We start from the raw sequence: 20,733 nt of genomic DNA, 5'->3' as shown, positions 1-20,733 counted from the left end.
AGACTTGCCAAATAACTACAACACCTAAGAAAACAACACCCTACATGCAATGTTTAGAAACCCAAACAGACCAGTTGGTTAGACCGATTGAACCAAGACTGGGCCCTTAGCCGATTTGGTCATAGCCTTAAAACCGCATTGGTAAAAAAACTAGACAAAGCTGTTGACCCGTATAGTTGAACTGAAAAATCAGTAACCTAGTTCCAATATGGTTTTCTAAAGGTCGTAATTTTGTGCTTAGATGTTCGATTAGAGTTGTCTTTTTTTAGGTAACTTTTTGAGATCTACATGTTCCCAAGGCACCCCACTATTTTTTGCTAGAAAATGCATTTTTTTGTCCTCAAATCTTAATTTTATTATAAAAAATATATGTTATAGAAGAACCTTGGTTGAATCTTTTTTAGGTCGACACCCGGTCTCGTTCTTTGAACTTTGGCTACATGTTAGATTGGTGTGGATGGAGATGTTAAAATTACTATCTCCATTAAAACAGAAAAAATGCACTTTTGCGCTTACCAAGTACTTTGAAATACTTTTGTTAACTTCACTCTTTCTTTTAGATCTCTCTCGATGAGATCGGCTTCAGTTCTTATAAGACAGTGCTCATACCATTTACACAATCTTTCACAATCATACATTGGGAATATCTCCATACTTATATTCTTTTGTTTTCATGGGTAGATATTCTCAAGGCAAGGCTGCAAGGACTGTGTGAACAGTTTAAGTACCGTCTTATGAGCACTGAAGCCGAATTTCTCTCTCGATCTTGCTGGTGAAGCAAAAGTACTGGAGTTTCATTAGCTCATTTAGTGACAAGGAACATATTGAGCTACCAATGATTAATGGAGATGAAAGGAAGGAGTCTTAGAGCTTGGGATGCTCTTGTTGATATGTGGAGGATGTTGATCAGAACAAGGATGCTAGAGCACTATTGCCACGATAGCTGTTGTGGTGGCTAAGGCTGCTATGGCAGCAACTCACGTAGCCACAGTAAATTGATGAGTAGTGAGCACTCAAGAACTTCTGAGGGACCACATTATTTGGGAGGGAATTATAGCATCTCCATACACTATCTTGGCCCCATAAACCCAAGGAAACCTTGAACGTTCCATCTGTACAACACTAGAATGTTCATGGGATGGAGAATGTTCTACTCCCGCATTGTTAACACTACTCGTGATGGCCTAAGGATAACTGTTGGAGAATTCTAAGTTTATCCTATTTCTCTTGGTAGTCCTATGTTTATCATAACTTCTAAAGAATTTTGTGTTTCTCTTACTTGAGTTTATCATGTAGTCTCCTTCAGTGTTGTACTCTATCACAAACTTGTTTAATAGTCTACATAAACTAACATAGGATCAGCTGATACTCACCACCAAATCCCAAAGTTTTTCTCTCTATTCTTTTGTTGTTTCATTTTTTGTATTAACTTGGTATCAGAGCTTTATGGTGACTGGTAACGTAGCATTGAGTACAAGTGTTAGTGTGGCAGTCTTAAGTGGAACATCTTCTATTCCCTCGATCTAGAATGTGATGTACTATCTACCAATCAAGTTAAGAAGCGACAATTATTTTATATGGCAAGCCCAGTTACTGCCCATTCTCCATCGTCACCATTTGATGGAATTGGTAGAAGGAAAGAAGAAACCACCACCATAGGATATCTAGAACTCAAATGGTATAGGAACCATTCCAAATCTAGACTTTGAGAAGTGGACAGATCTTGATCAACTAGTATTAAGCTGGCAAAGAGCTATTCCACTCACTCCAGGTTGACAATTCTTATGTACAATGTGCAAAATCGATTGCAAACAACCTCTCTACTGTGTCTAAACTGGTATTAAAATTTGATCTTGTTCTTTTTATTATGGGTGGTCTTGGTAGTGAATATGAACCATTTGTTACAGCTATTACTAATTGACCTAATGTTGACAGTCTTGGTATACAAGACATTCTTGGATCACTTCTCAACCATGAAACTTGTCCTTAGGAGCAATCTCATTATTTAAATGATACTTTTGTTAATACTAATTTTGCTGGTACAAAAAATAAAAGTTATCAATAGAAAGGAAAACTTTCTCAACATTTTGTAGGGGAAGAGGTAGAGGTTGAGGACCCTTCTCGTTCAATCATCAATAATTTTACCAGCAAAATAATTTTAATAATCATCTATAATTTCTTGGTGACGGTCGTCTAAACAAAAATCCATCATTAGCCTGTTAGATATGCAACAGGAATGGACACAATGCTCTACAGTGTCACAAAGCCAGGTATGTCTTCGGTTTTTAGAATGATAATTCAACTAATGGTCCAAATACGCTTTATGGAGGTTTGAGCACTCATTATCCATTACTTTTCCTTTCAAAGATTTGGTATTCTACATTATTTTCTGGGTATTGAAGCACAACTTATTTTGTCGGGCTGTTTTTATCTCAACAAAGGTTTATTGCTGACCTACTATGCTGAATTTATCTTGATGGAGCCAAACTAGTCTCCACTCCTATGGTGACTTCAGTTAAACTATCCAAGTTCTCTGCTAGCATGCTCTTCCGGATCATACTGAGTATTAGAGTGTCGTTGGTGCTTGTCAGTATATCTTGTTAACGAGACTTGACATCTCCTTTGCAATTAACAAGGTATGCCAATTTTTACATTGTCCAACTAAGGAACATTGGAGTGTACTAAAACAAATTCTTCGCTACCTAAAAGCTACTATTGAATTTGGTCTTCAATTTCATGCCTCTCTTGAGATTGTTTTAACTAGTTATTCCGTTGCTGATTGGGCAAGCTGCCCATATGATAGATGGTCTATTGGAAGATACTCTGTTTATCTTAGCTCCAATATCATTGCTTGGAATTCCAAGAAACAAGCCACCATAGCTTGCTCGAGTATAGAATCTGAGTTTCATGCTTTATTCAATTTTGTTATTGAATTGTTTTGGAACCAGTCTCTACTTACTTATTTGGGCTACTCTGTGTCACCTCTAGTAGCTTGGTGCGATAACATTGGTGCTATTTACTTAGCTGGCAATCATATTTTTCATGCTTGTACGAAACATATTGATGTTGATTATCATTTTCTTAGAGACTTATCTACTCGGAAGAAACCATAGATCTACTATATATATTCCTTCCAGCAACCAAATTGTGGATGTGTTCACCAAGCCATTGTCATCCTCTCGTTTTGAGCTTCTTTGATCAAAACTTCACATCACCTCGTTCAACTTGAAGGGGCGTGCTAACACTATACGAGATGGACTAGGACAACCATAGGAGAATTCTAAGTTTATCCTACTTCTCTTGGGAGTCCTATGGTTATCACAACTTTTGAAGAATTTTGTGTTTATCTTACTTACTTGAGTTTAGCATGTACTCTCCTTTAGTGTTGTACTCTATCACAAACTTGTTTCATAGTCTATATAAATTAATCTAGGATCGGTTGATACTCATGACCACCGAATCCTAGAGTTTTTCTCTATTCTTTTATTGCTTTATTGTTTGCTTTAATTCACACGCATGTGTCCTAATTGACTGATGACAATATGACGAAGAATGCTCTTGGGATCACCAAAAAGAGACTTGAGTGAGAATTGACCCAACAACTGATGAGAAGAGTGTCATGACTCTTCAAATAAATAGGAGAAACCTCGTTCAAATTCCAAGCATATGCACAATAATTTTTATCTTTACTCTTTAGGCAGGAAGAACCGGAGCTTTCACTATATTGGAATTACCATCAAAAGACTCCACTATAACTCAGCATTAGATTCCACTTAAACCCTATCTCTTGACCAGTCCAGTCTTCTATTCTTCTAAATGAGGTTGGTAACAACTAGCACTAGTATCATTGTAGCATATATGCAAGGAGAGGACAGTTTACTCCAACTAAAAGCAACTGCTCAAGAATAAGCTTCTTTGGTGGGTATACATCGAGAACCCTAATTACATGACAAATACTGAATAATGCATCCGGAGTTAAAAGATCTCAAAATTGCACCCAAGCAGAGATCCCAGTTTGACAAGTGTAGTTCAACTAAAGACCTGCTCGTTGTTTTTCTGGATTTTGAGAGAGGGGAAGTCTGTCAATGATGACAAATTCATTTTAGGCAAATATGTACTTATCTCATAGATGGATAAATAATTTTCTCGGCTGAGGGAGAGGAAGAAATTAACAACACTAGGATGAAACAAATTTACCCCTTTTAATATAATGATTTTTTATAGCTAAAATGGTCATGGAAATAAAATAACATGATTAAGTAACTTTTTGTAAACTAACGGAGCCTATGAGGTTTTCTGTTCAGGGGTTTCGAGATTCAATGGTACTTTGGTTGAGACCGGTTGGATGGACTTGAGATGCCATATTGTCGGGACCGTATTAATTGACTTTACTGGTGTTTGGTTGTATAATGAAAGAGGGAGATACATTGAAGGAGCTGTCATGTTGATGAGTTGATGAACTTGCACAAAGCAATGGAAACATCGGCAACTCATGGAAGGAGGCCCATTTGATCGCTTCATGCTTTTCTTCAGTTGCAACGACAGTGGAAGAGTTGAGAGTCGGTCCTAAGGTTCGGTTTATAAATACAAATATGTACGGTACAAATACATAGAAAATAATATAAAATACAAGGTTTTACACTATATATTTGTATTTATACTCCTTCCAAACTGAACCTAATGGGGAAAGATGGATGGTCCATTCAATGACAATGCCCAAAACATACTGAAAATGGATTGGTCAGCTGTTAGCTCTTTTTTGTTGGTTGACATAATAACATATATTGGCTTTCTTATTACATGTATATTATTTTGATTTCTTTGAGTAGAAAATTAACTGAAATCACTGTCATGTATCCTCTTGTGCATATGGTTTTATATATTTTGGATCACCATTTGATCTACTATCAACTTTCAACAGAGCAAAATTGCTATCTGTGTACAATTTTCAGAAAATTAATAAAGAAATAATAAATTCTGTTATTCCAAGTGGACATTTGAGGAAGAGGCCTGCAAGCAGATTGTTTACAATATGATTGAACACTTAATTAAATAGCAAGCTGCTAGTAACCACCCTTCCTCTTTCTCCCAGAATCTGCATTAAGAAGCCAATCACCTTTCTTGGGGTATTTCGATAAATCTAAACCCCACTATATATTGTTATCTATGGGAAAAATGGGGATTTTTAAATTCTAAAGAGGCTTAATCAATTGTTCCAAACCATATCTGAGGTTTTAGTATATTTTCCCTACAGGATGTTACAAGCCATTAATTGCTAAATGTCTTGACAAATTTGTAACAATTACATCGATCAGTAGTGTACAGATTTGTTCACCTTAATTAGGAGGGGAAGGAAAAGCTTCATTCAGTGGTATTTAGCCATTTACAATGGGAATTGAAGCGCCAAATGTGGTTGCTGAATTCTGATGCGAAAGAAATGCAACATTTACAAACGGATAACCAGTGAACTCCAAATCAAAATTAAAATGAATCCAAGAATTAATCCCTTTACTAATAACCAGACGTAGGCAACTTTACTATTCATGAGGTATTGGGAATCACACCCAAACGTGTGAAAACGGGTGGAAAACATAGATAGATATATGTGCATTCAATTCGTCTAGAGAACAAAAATACCCATCATTCATTTTATTGATGATTTCATGATATCTCCCGTTTGTTCTTACCTTAAGAAGGCAACAAGTCAAAAGCAAATGAAAGAGCAGACTACAAATTAAATAACTAACATCACACAGCACACTTCCGCTTGAACACAAAAAAACAAAAAACAAAAAGCTTAAATAATGTCGCCATTTACAGCTCTTGAGGGATAGACGTGGAAGATGAAGATGGGAAGTCTGGCAAGGACGCCAACAACTAGGATGGATGGAAGCGGGATAAAGGGCGGCCGATAATTTTTTTTTCACAAGAACAAGTCTTGCAAGGCCAAGAAAAAGATGCTCTGTGAAATAGAAGAGTGGAAAGAGAGAAAAGAAAGATAAGCTCAGAAAAGATAGCACCATTAGGCAGAACTCGTTTCCTGTTTGTTCTTTCTCTCCTTCTTTACGACAACCCTAAACAAAGAAAATGAAATGTCTGGCTTCACAAAATAGAGCCCATTATCATGGAAGCAAGAATAAGAAGACCACGACAAAGAACAAATGAAAGAGAAGGAGAGAAAAGCAGACATGTTGTGCTGTGGAAGTGTGAAGTGATAGAAATTGACAAGTAATGATCCTTGTTGAGAAGACACAAGGTTTATATAGGAATGAGGACGTGAAGTAAATTAAAAAGCAAGAGATTGACATTCGAAATGGGAGTTTAATTTCCTGCACAAACAAAAAAGTAACCGATTAGTCCTAAATTGAACTGATGAAAGTAAACACAAAACGAGAAACAAAGTCTATAAATGGGGATCTGATTTGAGGGAAGGTGAGAGCAGAAAGTATAGATATAGCAGTGTGCCAGTGCAGTTATGAGACTTACCCATCTATGAGAACAGCATCCGTCACAGTAATCCTCCCTCTCTCGTCTATTACCTCTTCACTCACGCAATCCGATAAATGAAGTATTAATACTAATAAGAGTATCAAGTTTTGTGGAGAATAGTAAAGCAGAAGAAAGTGCAAAGGAGGAGGAGAAGAAGAAAGGCGAAAGACTGTATCTGCTACGGTGGTATGCCTCTTTCACCCTGTTGCAACATTTCTTTGACCATGTTGAAAAATCCTGACTTTTATAACAGGTTCTAAGAGCAATCTTACCCAAATTAAGATCTTTTTCTTTTTCGGTACTTGGTGCTTGACTACTTGTTATTAATGTATTACTTTAATAATTATTAGTGATTTAAAGTGAAACAGTACTGCAATAAATTAATAATAGTCCAAAGTTAATCAAGTTTCACCGTATTCAAGTGCTAACTTGCTAAGCCTGATTCATTGCTGCTAACTGATAATTCTATCTTTAGTTTTTATATTCAAATATGAATCAAGACTTTTCACCAAAGTAGGTAAACAAGAAAGATCAACGGCCATGTACATGCAGAAGCACCAACTTTCAAATTGATGCAAATATCTCAGAGAAAAGATGACACCATGCAACAATGCAAGTGTCATGGCTCAACACCCAAATAATGGTAAACACATGATAAAACCATGATCATATATAAATAAAACCCATGATCATTAACATATGCAAATGGATGCATGGCCATAGCAGTCCCCCGAGTACTCTTTTCATGCATTATCCATGCAGGAAGAGGATGACTCATGGACACCCATATCTAATTTCAGTCTGTCAACAAAATCTTTCATTGGGTTTAGGGTGAGAGAAAACCCAAGAGAATTTGTTAAAATTAACCAACCTAAATCTTATCATTAGACCATTTCCTCCTCCACTTTATTGTTAAACTTCTTATTATTATATTAGAAAGTAGGGATTTTATGTTTAAGTTTCTGTTGCTGATGGTCCTGTTTTAATGAGAACTGAATCAAATCAACTGATAAGAGAAATTATTCCAAGTGGCAGAGAATCCTGTATTAGACGTGAAAAGATACCTTGCTAAACCACCCATTTATCTTATCTTCAATATTTTCTCCTGCAATACTACACTTTCATTATCACTACCTTTATGAATTGACAACACATTGTCTATTCAACCTTTTTCTCTCTGTCTTGTACCGGCTGCCTACGTAAGACAAAGACGTCTAACACAAATTAAACAGTCACTGACTTCCCTGCGCGCCCTTGTGGATATTTAGCAGTTCTCTCTTATCAGAGTTGATTCCTACAGCCCCTCTTTTATCCTGCGCACCCTTGTGGATATTTATGTGCCTAAACATTTGCAGAGGTTTTGCCTGATAATTTTAGTCGTTGGGTCTTATATTCAACTAAAAACAAATGTTTAATTTGTGCTGCATCAGGGATGCATGAGATAGCGATGAGATGGGTCCGGTCCGACCTTGTTGGGTCAAATTGAAATTAAACTGGAAATTTATTTAAACAGTCCAACTTGTATAGGACATAAACATATAAAAGGTAAGGGCTGAAGGAGCTGAATTGAATGACTTAATGATTTCTCTGTTGGACTATAAATTAATTTAATAATGAAATGCTCGATGGTACAGTAATCAACCCTACTTCAGCTTCAGCTGTTAAGGAACTCACAACCATTTTGAAAACCTATTTATCAAAAGACAGATCAATAAGTCATTCAGTTCAGCAACTTCAGTTCTTACCAACTGGTGGCTTTCTTGTGACATTTATTTTTGTAGTTGTATTAAAGTGGATTTGTCATTGGAGGCAGAATTGAATTGTCAATTGCAAGAATCTCTGGATGCTTTAGGTGATTTTTTTTTTCATTAGCGTTAGAATTTAAGAAAAAGGTCATAATAACTCATAAATTATGTCTCTTAGGGGGCTTTCTCTTTTTGAATTTTGAGAGGGGGAAAGTTGGTCAATGGGATTTTGATTCCCATTCCCATTGACCAAAAACCCATATTCATTTTTCAGATTTATGTGGGGACTGGTGAAAGTTTATTTTTTTTGGGTATCACCTACCCGGGTAAGTAATATCCATCTCCTGGGTGAATAAATTAACTTTCCCATCTATGAGAAAGTTGCCAATACTTAGATGGGACAAAAATATCCCTTGTAATGATGAATTTTTTATGGCTAAGATGGTCATTGCCTTATTTATATGGAAAAGAAAAAAAACATGGTTAAATATACTTATCCGGGTAAGTCTTTTCCACCAGTAATTTACCGAAAAACGAAGGGAGAATTAGTGGAATTTGAATTCTTCTTAGGATGAGTCCATGTGAGTAGGAATGTCAATTTGTTTAATTGAGAGACCTAGATTATTCAAATCAGGAATAAATTGAAGTAGGACATTATAGATCCTTATCAGAATCAAACAAATGGTACTTCCAAGGAATTTAACATGCAACCATTTTAGCTAACAAGAGATGGAATCACTAATAAATGTAACAACTGTTTAGATTCAGATCACACTTATCTACATTGGGGTGCTAAGGTCAGGGTTGACGGTGGTTCCAACACAGTTATTGTTGAAGGTCCTGTTGTGTTGGAGAGGTCGGTGAATCTATATTGAATAGTCCGTTGAGCAGGTTTGGTAAATCTTGTCAATAGTCAAACAATTTTCCAACGATTTTCTGTTCTTCCTCTATCAGAATGTGATGTGATTTAAGTGTTATAGAACAACCCTTATTTGTCCTATGGAAGGTATTTATCTTTCTGGCCATGGTCACCTACATTTGAGAGTGTTCCTATTTTCTAAAACATACCTCAAATAGTGGAATGGGGTTTATGGTATGCCATTGCATTCTTGATCTTTGCTAGCATTCAATGAATTATAGGAGATGCTTTAGGGGATTCCCAAGTTTCCTTTTGTTGGAGGTCCAAGGCCGGACCCTTTGAGGTTAGGGTGGTGGCAGTATTGTATAGGTCCTAGTTGGTTGTGGATAGAGGTCCTCTTCCAAAGAGTCTGGATTTACCGATTACAAAACAATATTGCTGGTCACGTTTACCCAAGTGTGCATTGGGAATATTGATGATATAAAGTATAAGAGATATTCTCAATGTACGACTGGGTGAACATGGCCAACAATGTATTGTGGCCAGTAGATCCAGATTCCTTTCCAAAGGCCAGTGAAGTGTGCCATGCTAAAAGAAGTAAGGGTGGAGATGTTGCAAGGTATTGTTATTTGAGGTGGGATCTCGGTGGCTAGGAGTGAGTAAATGGGTAGTTTTTACCTGGAACCAAATGGAATCAACCTTGAACTAACCTTGCACCAACACTATACAATCTATTACAGGGTAGGGTCTGGTTCCAAATTCTTGGAACTGAACCTTATCAAGGCTAGTTCCAGGGTCTAGTTTATCCTACCTGAACCAACCTGATAGCCTTGGTGGAACTAAACTTACATTGAAATAAACTCCAAAATACTGTTGGAGGTCCAAGGCTTGACCCTTTGACGTTAGGGTGGTGGTAATTTTGTAGAAGGTCCTAGTTGGTTGTGGATAGAGGTCCTTTTTCCAAAGAGTCTGGATCTACTAATCACAACACATTGCTAGTCACGTTTACCTATCCGTGCATCGGGAATATCGATGATATGAAGTATAAGATATTTCCAACGTGGGACTAGATTAACAGGGCCAGCAATGTGTTGTGGTCAGCAGATCTAGACTCCTTTCTCATTGAGATTTCTCAAACATTTTCAAGTGACTGAGCCTATAGCATATGTGTATCATATTACATTTGAATAATTTTATTTGTATCAGTTTTATCAGCCTATCAAAAGGCATTTATATTATTTTTGCTTTTCATTGTTTATCATCTTGTTCTATTAGTCTGTTCAAATGTGAACACCATCAATGGTCCAGTTGGCACCTATAAGCCTAACTCTTCAGGTTTGGTTGACACTTAGATTCTCAAAGGTCTTGTTGTAGCAAGGTCTTGTTGGCACCTAGAAGTCCATCTAATTTAGTAGAATTCTTAGGAAGTTGCTTAAAGAAAGGATGTAGGCATGGGTTTGGCTAAACTTCTATAAATAATCTCTGTGTGTTTTACTTTATTGTAGTTGATTTTTCTTTACTAGTCTATTTATTTTTTAATTGCATCACACTGCATTACACGTATAACTTTCTATTCCATTAAGTTTTGCATTCAAATTTGTAGAAGGCATTAGTTGGGGAAATCCTTTAAAACCCATTTCATCCCCTTCTTGGGTTAGGCTAAGTGGGAATATGTGTATATATTACCTCCACTTTTCCCTATAACTCCTACCACACCTAAAAATCTTCGATCAATTCTAATCAATGGGGAATCCTTCGTGACAACTTATCTATGTGGAAACACAAAGAAAAGTTGTATGTGTTGATTGATAACACTTTTAGATCATGTGGCAACTCTTAGCCTAATGGCTTGCCAGGTTGTCACATTGTAAATAAAAAAATAGTTCTTTTCTTAGCCTTATTATATTACTTGTATTTTAGGATACTTCCATTACCATCACCATCCAATCTTCTCTTCTTGGGTACTTTTTCTAAACAAATTTAGGTTTCTATTAACAAGAGAAGAATTAATTAAACATATTCAGAGGAAAGTTCTATGGTACATGTTGTATATGGATGATTGTTTTAATTGATGAAACTATGAAGTATTAAAGGCAAGAACAAATTCAATATGAACATTTTTGGTACCTTAGTTTAATAATTCATAACAAGGGAAAGATTGAGGAGGATGTCGCACCTAAAGAATTAGAGCTTGATGGGACAAATGGAGAGGTGAATTTAGACTTTTATGTGATAAACAAATATCAATTAGATTAAAAGAAAAATTCTATAAAACAGTTGTAAGGTTAGGTATGTTGCATGGAGTGAAGTATTGGGTAGTAAAGAAACATATCTAAATGAATATGACAGAAATGTGAATGCTAAAATGAATTAGTGGAAAAACTAGAAAGGATATATATTGGATTAGGAATGAAGTTATCTGTAAGAACTTAGGAGTAGCTCTAATAGGTGATAAAATGAAAGTTAGTAGACTAAGATGGTTTGGGCATGTCCATAGATGACCACCAATTGTGTCGGTTAGAAGAAGCGATTGGTTGCACATTGAAGGGGCTTAAAGATCTTAGAGTAGACTAAAAAGGGCATGGATAGAAGTAGTAAAAAATGATTTAAGCAATAGCAATTTAATAGTGGATATGGCTTTAAATACAACAGATTGACAAAACAAGATTCATGCAACTGACCCTATATAGTTGGGATAAGGCATGCATGGATGATGATTGATCATGATGATAAACAAAAGGATATGAATAGGAGTACTGTTCATTTTCTTTCAAGACATGAGTAATATAAATAATTGTATTCTTCTTCTTGCTATTGAATATGTTAAAAAGCTTGCAATTACTATTCTGAGTTTATCTCAATGAGCCTCTTGACTAAAAACTTCCATTGATTACTCACAAAAAAGAAAAAAAAAATGAGTTGTAGAGAATGAAAAGAGGAGTGAGAAGAAGAGATTTATACTTGGGTCAAATTGACCTTAAAAGGTTTGGCTTCAAAATTTCAATGATGATTCAATTTGAACAGGGGAAAAACTACTATTTCAATTAAACAGTGGAGATTGAAATTAGATGATGCATCTTTGATTTGAATAGGGGAAGAATGGGAAATGAAAAAAAGAAAAACGAAAAAAGGCCAAATAAAGAGAAAGGAACATCCTTTTTAAGAGTCCCTTTATTTATTGGCAGGTGTAAGAGCTAACTTTAAGGAAAGGATCAACAAAACACAAAACAAAATTGATGGCCCAAAAGGTACGTAAGATCCTTTTGGCAAGTGATAAAGTGGTTTTCCTGAAGCATGTTCTTCGGTCTATGCCTTTTTTTACACTCTTGCTGCTTTAGCCACTATAAATCTAATTGTGAAGAGGATAGGGTCATGCTTTACTAATTTTGAGGAGATATGGAGTGGGGTGTGAGAAGTCTTTGGATTACATTGGAGGATTTATGCTTGTCTTTTGAGGAAGGGGGTATGGGCTTGAGGTCCTTGTATGCTGTTTGTAAAGCCATAAAGCTAAGACTTCTTTAGCAATTAGAAACTAGAAATATGCCCTCATTGCAGTTTATGAAGGATAAATATTGTGGTGTGGTGGCCCCCTTGTCTACTTCTAAATTAAGGGGATCAAAACAATGGAAGAAGGTTTGTTCTCTAAGCATGTTTTTACTAAAAACATAATTTCTATAGGCTTAGTTTGGAAGGAGTATAAATACAAATATGTAGAATGTAAAATCTTGTATTTTGTATTATTGTGTATGTATTTGCACCATATATATTTGTATTTGTACTCCTTCCAAACTGAGCCGTAAGTACAAAATAGAGTTAAAATTAGCCCCCCACAAAATTGGCCCCCATAATGTCCCACAGCACATTCTAGCCGTGTATTAGGAACATCTCCTGATGATATACTAGAAGTGATGATGTCATCACCTGGAGATGTTACCAATACACGATGGGAATGTGTTGTGGGACGTTGTGGGGGGCTGATTTGATCTCTACAAAATAGGGGTGAAGTTTTAGTGGAAGGCAAACAATAGTGGGGAGTTCTCCCTTAAATATACTTGGAAGTGGATCAAAGAAGGCATGAATAGGTGGAAAAATATATGTGGTGTAAGGCTCTTCCTCTAAAGGTTTTCTCTGTTCCTTTGAAATTGTATAACAAATCTTTCCTTTTTGCTCCAAATGCTCTTGTTACACATATGCTCATCTTGAATCGTTGACTCATTTGTTTAGTAGAGGCACACTTGCATCTAAATTAAAGTTTGGACCTAGTTTTTAAATTTATTTAAAGGCTTAACTAATCAACATCAATCCATTAACCAACAGAGATATGCAGTTGGTTCTTGGCAATGTTGTGTGCCACTTCCAAACTGAGACTTATTGAGTTCACTTCACCCCAGGGCCGCCCCAAAATGCCCTACAGCACATTCCCGTTGTGTAGTGGAAACATCTCCCGATGATAATAACAGTCCCTATGATGCCATTATCAGAAAATGTTCCCAATACATGACAGGGATGTGCTGTGGGGCATTGTGGGGCGGAGATGTGATCTCAAATTTATTGATTATTTGATTCTACCTTCATTCTTTAGGAGGTTTGGAAAGAAAGGTGTGCTAAGAGGTATAATGGGTAAGTGTCCACAAGCAATGAAGTCATGAGGAGTGTTATTGATAACATGAGAGACTCCATGTATGGCTTTAAATCCCAACATCAATATGCTCTTATTCATAAAATGTATTTTGATGTTTGGGCCTTTATGAAGCCCCATGTTTACAGCAAGAGAATGATGACAACTAAAAGGTTTAAACCCCTTGTTCCTGGGTTTAAATTAAATATTGATGGTGCTGCTTGTAATGGTTCAAGTAGAAGTAATGGGGGTGGAACCATTAGAGATTCTCAAGGTGATTTATTACTAGCTTTTCCCAAGTTCTATAATGAGACTTCAAACACTCAAGCGGAAACAATAGCCCTGTTAGAAGGCCTGAGATTATGTGATGAACTTGGGCTGTTTAGAATTTGGGTAAAGCTGGACTCTAAATATTTTGTCAACATGGTATATGGCAAGGTCTTAGTTCCTTGGTGTTTATAGGCCTGGCGGGGATATTGAATACTTGTGCAAAGGTGGCCGTTAAGATCAACCATGCTTATAGAGAGAATGCAATAGAGTGGTGGATGCATTGGCGAACTTTGCAAGTGATGCATGCCAAGATTGGATACTTTGGCCAAGTGATAGCTTACCGAATTAGATTAAGAAAGTGTTAAGAAAAGATCAAGTGGAAATCCCTTGGATCCATGTTAAATGAGTTTAGTTTTCTTTGTTAGGGAATGGCTGGAGAGTTTAGGAGACTTTTGTTTCTTGGGCTTGGGGCAAGGTAGACTACACCCTGCCCTATATTTTGAATATGATTTCAGTCATTGATTAATAAAATTTTAAGGTGGTCACACATGCACCTGATGATGGAGTAAAGTTTGGGGTTCAAAGAAAAAAAAAAAGAGGAAGAAAAGAGGAGAGAGCACAGGGTGGTGGAGAGGAGGAAGAAAAGAGAAGTCAATTGGAGGTTTGCAATGAAAGGAGGAGTGGACATAAAAGGTTTGTGGAGTGGAAGAAGAAAAGAGAAGTCATTTGGAGACTTACATTGAGTGGAGGAGAGGAAACAGGAAGTTTCGTGCATTTTGGGCACCAAACCTAATTAAGTGACAACCCCTTTTTGTTTGCCAAATTAAAATGGGGAATAAAATATCAGTATAGAGGCATTCAAATCTGTCTTTACAATAAACCAAATAAAACTTTTGTGTTCAGTGTTTTATAGAGGTATTTTGTTTTGATTGTCATTGGCCAAGACTCTCTAAATACATGTATTCTGGTAGTGCTATATTTATATATACTATTATAAGGAGGATATTTTCCTTGGTTTTGGTGTAAGTCATAAAACTTATATTTGAATATTATACACTGTAGCTTCATTTAGTTGCACCACACATGCATAGCATGTGCCCAAATATAATTTTTTTTATCTTATATGAAGATATGAAGATCGAGCCAAACCCAACTCCAATGTGAACTTTTGAGTTGAGGCAAATTTGAACTAAGACATCTAACTCGAATCAAGCTCGAATTTAAACGCGAATCTCATTTATTTTTGTTGAGTTAGCTAAACTCGAATTACCAGATATTCATTTGGGATCGGCTCGATTCCACCCTCCTATTGTGTTCATTAAATATGTTGAGCCAATGACTGGCTTCTTGATAGATCTCCATTGGGGTGAGTACCATATGCTAAACATGGTTAGTGGGGTTAAGGTGGTATCATGGTTTTTAAAATTATCCTGGAGACTGAATCGGTCAGGGGTCTGGATATCGGGTCGAACGGGCCCGAATGGTCAGTCCTTCTGACAAAAAAATTAAAAAAATTTTAAAAAGTAAAAACCGATCAAAACTGTTCAAATGGTTAACCACCCAGGTCAGTGGTTTGCTGACCAAAATCAATGATTTTGGGGAAACCGAAACTAGTCACCTGACCTATTTCTGATTTTTCCGATCCAACCATCCAGTCCAGTCCAGTTTTGAAAACCATCAGTGGTATGAATACATTCAGAGTTCAATGACATTCACAAATTTAAATATAGAGAGATAGTTTGTCAATAGGTATAGCATTGACAAATAGAGAATTCCAATGCAATAAACCAATTCACTAGACTACCAACAAGTCTCCCCATGTCTCCCTTATGGCCCAAAAATCCCCACTTATATTACACTTTTCAATGTTAGGTTAAAGGTGGTACGGATGCATACGGAGTTCAATAACATTCATAAATATAAATATAGAAAGACAATTTCTCAACAGGTCTAGCATTGGCTAGTGGAGAATTCCAATGCAATAAACCTACTAGACTACAGGGGCAAAGCAAAGGGGACCGAGGGGAGTCATGTCCCCCCATGGCCTAGAAATCCTCACTTATTACACTCTTCTATGTGCTATAGTGGTGTTAAGATGATACGGATGCATTCGAAGTTTAATGACATTCAAATTTAAAAAATTCTTGGCTCTGCTCCAATAAATTATGTATGTGTTTGATTTGGTTTACATTTATTGAATAAATGCTGTTATATAGGTATTCCATTAGCAAAAGTCTTATCATATGCATTCATTCTGTTTATTTTTCCTATTTTAGAAAGCTTCATTTGGAGCTTTCCCTAACAAGTGGTTATTTATTAACATCTTTGCTAATGTGATGTTTAATGATACTTATATATCATAAACATTTTTATTAATTGCTTTTTCTCAATTTTACAGTCACACAAGTACAAAATATTTAAAGTAAATGAAACCAAACACATAATAACCATCTTCTTCAAATCAAAGATGGTTATTATGTGTAGCTGGAACCGAACCCGCATCATTAGCTTGGAAGGCTAGGGGTTATAGTCGACGTTGATTCATCATTTTTAACGTCTCTAATTCAAAACCGAATCATTTCTTGGGACAGAAGAAGATACTATAGTATACTTTATAGTATACTATAACTCATTATAATGATAATTTATCATGCAGTATACAGGCAGTTATTTTTTTTATTACAAATATAAAATCTCTATTCTCTCTGCTCTAAAAAAACACAGTGCATGTTGATCTCTAATTAGAATTTGTCATGGATTGGGACACTATTGCCAATATAATAACTTCTATGCGAAATGCTGACATGGATAAAAAAAGAGCGGTTCGAATAACATCTACTAATATTACCGAAAACATTGTGAAAATACTTCTACAAGAAGGTTTTATCGAAAACGTGAGAAAACATCAGGAAAATAACAAATATTTTTTGGTTTTAACCCTATGACATAGAAGGAATAGGAAAGGGCCATATAGAACTATTTTAAAACGTATCAACCGACCCAGTCTACGAATCTATTCTAACCATCAACGCATTCCTAGGATTTTAGGTGGAATGGGGATTGTAATTCTTTCCACTTCTCGTGGTATAATGATAGACCGAGAGGCTCGACGAGAAGGAATTGGAGGAGAAATTGTGTGTTATATATGGTGATCCTTCTGATATCCGAATTGGATCCGTAACTTCTTATTTGTGAAAAAAAAAGAGGAAAGACAAGCTGTCTAATATCACTCCTCCTCCATTTACTTGGAATGAAAGAACAAAAATTGATTCATGAAGGTTTAATTATTGAATCACATCCCAACGATATGTTCCGGGTTCGTTTAGATAATGAAGATCTGATTCTAGGTTATGTTTTAGGAAAGATCCGACATAGTTTTATACAGATACTACTAGAAGATAGTATCCGTCTGGGGGGGCCCGAGCCATCAGTGAGATACCACTCTAGAAGAGTTAGAATTCTAACCTTGTGTTAGGACCTACGGGGACCTACGGGCCAAGGGACAGTCTCAGGTAGACAGTTTCTATGGGGCGTAGGCCTCCCAGAACGTAGAGAAGGTAGGATGTGCAGTTGGTCAGATCTAGTATGGATCATACATGGGCGGTTGTTGGAGTCGGCGGCTCTCCTAGGGTTCCCTCATTTGGGATCTCTGGGGAAGAGGATCAAGTTGGTCCTTACGAACAGCTTGATGCACTATCTCCCTTCAACCCTTTGAGCGAAATGCGGTAAAAGGAGAAAGAGATTCTTTAACCAGAAAGAATTCAGTTCAGATGTAGGATACCTATCCAGAAGTTTTCGTAACTGCATCATGTATGATGGAATCATCAAAGATTTAATCTTTTCGAACTCTGTCTGTAACTCACTGATTAAGTGACTTCCTTGACTTTTTTTTAATTAGTAGAGAAACTAAGTTCAAATCCTAATTGTAATTACGCTATATTTATTTTGATAGAAAATAAAAGACATCTTGAAAGTTGAGAAAGTAGAGGGAAAGCTACTTAAAGAATTTTGTGAAATTGCTTAAAAACATTCCCTCAATTTTCTTTCTTTTTTTATATAGACAACCAAAGACAGTCTTAATTTGTTAAATTTTGGATATCTAGATATTTGAAAAACCAAGATCTGAACTATTCCATTAAACTATCATTTTTCAATAAAAATGACAAAATTTTGTCAGAAGTGTAAGTTTCTGGGAAAAACATTCAATAAAATCCTGGATTTTCAAGAAAAGTTCTGAAAATTCATCAAAATAGTCCACCTGAAAATCTCATTATTTCACCTCTTTTACAATAACTGAACCCAAAGCAAAATCTCAATATTGTCATAAGCATCATTTCTGATCTCTTTTAGTTTGAAAGCTGAAAGCAAACTCTACCTAATTCGAGACTCGAGGTGGTCAAAAGTTTTCTGAGGCCGTCCAGTCCAGATGAGTGGCATCGTAAACTTGAGAGGTTTCATCAAGCTCGTCGGCTGAGAAGTGGGACAACACGTTGAGACCCAGTCGGTTTATGATAAAAGTACAGTTTGGACTTAAAAATCGAGATTTCTCAGAAATGGGAGGATAAAATTTGTACTTTCGAAGTCAGGTGAGGGAATAATTAATACACCCGAGACAATTGAAACAGAAGATTCCAAGCAATAAATTTTCTGTAGGATTTTACTTCAAAGTGGTACCTCTCACTCTCGCATGAGAGGTAATTTTCTAGCTACAGTACTGGAATCTGTTCAACATTCTTTTTTGAAAAGTAGAATCCGTTGAACATTCGTACAGGAAGTAATTTGATTTATACCTCCTTTACGTAGGCATGAATTCCAAACATACGTAACAAGTAAAATATTTATTTGATTTTTTGGTATTTAAGTATTTATTTGTTTATTGAAAATAAAAATTAAAAATAAAATATTTACCTTGATTTATACCTCTCAGTATGATTGTTTTGGTTCTCTGGGATAGACCCAACCTACTGACAGTTCTAACTTCTAAGGAGTGAAAATGGATGGATTAGGGTTGAAGGGTAATACATTACCCACATCCAACTTAAATCCATCCATATGATCCATTTAACATTTAAACCCCTATTAAAACGTTTTTTAAGTTCATGTTTGGTTTGAAAAAAAAGGTAGGAAAAGGAAGGGAAATTGTAAAGATTTTCTTGTTTTTTCTTTCTTTTCCCTATTTTTTCCTTCAAACCAAACATAATTTAAAAGAAAAAGATAAACGACTGAAAATATATGTAAACAAATTTTTTCATGTAGTTGCCCATGAAAGAAACAGAAGAACTTCATGATTTAGGACCTAAATGGATAGCCATAATCCAAACCTTAATTGACATAATGGGTTGTTCAACCAATACTGTATTCATTCTTTATTAGGTTCTCTCGGGCAAGTATTTCTTAGAAAAAGCTTGTCTAGGTAAACAAGTTTCCAGTGTTCTTGTCCAATACCAGTTACCCGGGTAAAAAGAGGTGAAAGCGAGAGAACAATTATCATCAGCTTCAAAGTTAGTTACCCACTTGGCAAGAGGATATCAGATACTCTTAGGCATTCTCATTTACTGTGAGATCTAATACAGCGGCAAATGAACACGAGTATTGTACCAACTTTACTAAAACGGGGCCTATGATGAATAGGTTTGGGTGGATTGCAAGTGGATGGGTTAGAAATTGCCACTCCAAGAAGAAAAATATCCCCTTATTGCTGACTGAATGTATGAAACTCAGATTTTCTATTCACTCTCTACCTGGCCACTGCATGAATTGTAACCACACATCTCTCAATTCATAATAGAGATATGTAACTGCAATTCAGGCGGATAGGAAAAGTGAGTAGGAAATCCCGTTTGGAATGCATGCATGAAATGACAATTCTCCTCTAGACCACCGTATGAATTGTTCTTTAATTTACACAACATTAACACTTCAAAGTTCATCATTAATTTACTTCTAGACTCTCTCTGTAGTGATAAAGAACTAAATTCAGAAATCAAATCAGAATGATTATTAGTTAGCGCTCCTCCACAGGCCAAACCCTCTGCTCTTTTCTTTTCCCAATATCACCAAATATATATGCCACTTTTGAAATAAGTATTCACTTTGTCGTTTTGTCAAACACCTTTTTGCACCAATGAAAGAAGCTAATGGTCGCAACTAAAGATTAATTATGGCGTTACTCGTGAAAGAAGTATATATTCACCTTGTTCTTTGCCACCTTTCAGCTCTAAAAGAAGTTGCTATCAATGCCCTATGCTAGCTTTGATTTTATTATTCGGCCTGGAGGATCAACCTCTCTTTATGTTTATTTCTTGTTCTTCTCTAACATTAATAACGACCCAATGAGATTCTGTACATTACTGTTGGAAGAAAATGAAATTCTGACTCAATTAATTGTTCAATTATCTCATCAAACGTGTTGTCATTTTTTGAGTTGGTGATTGGAAAGACATCCAAATGCCCTCCGAACCAAGTTCCTGCAAGATCTCTCTTCAAATCTTGCAGCTCCCTTTTAATCTTCTCTCAACTATCAACAGTACACAATTTGAAATGTTTTTGGTTGTACCAAAGGTAGCTTAAGGCTCCATGTAATGGGAAAAATACTGCCCTTGCAAGCCATCCAGATGAGATGGAGATGAAATCATGTACGCGGGCTCGGATATCTATCATGAACATGCTTTTAAAAAACGACTTATAAAACGGAATCATTCTAGCACTGATTATCAGATTGACGGTTTGACCACCTGATTTGAATGAATGAC

Source organism: Nelumbo lutea, chromosome 8 (assembly GCF_056320005.1).
Source record: "Nelumbo lutea isolate HS-2025 chromosome 8, American lotus-T2T, whole genome shotgun sequence".
Lineage (NCBI taxonomy): Eukaryota > Viridiplantae > Streptophyta > Magnoliopsida > Proteales > Nelumbonaceae > Nelumbo > Nelumbo lutea.
This window is presented reverse-complemented; position numbering follows the sequence as displayed.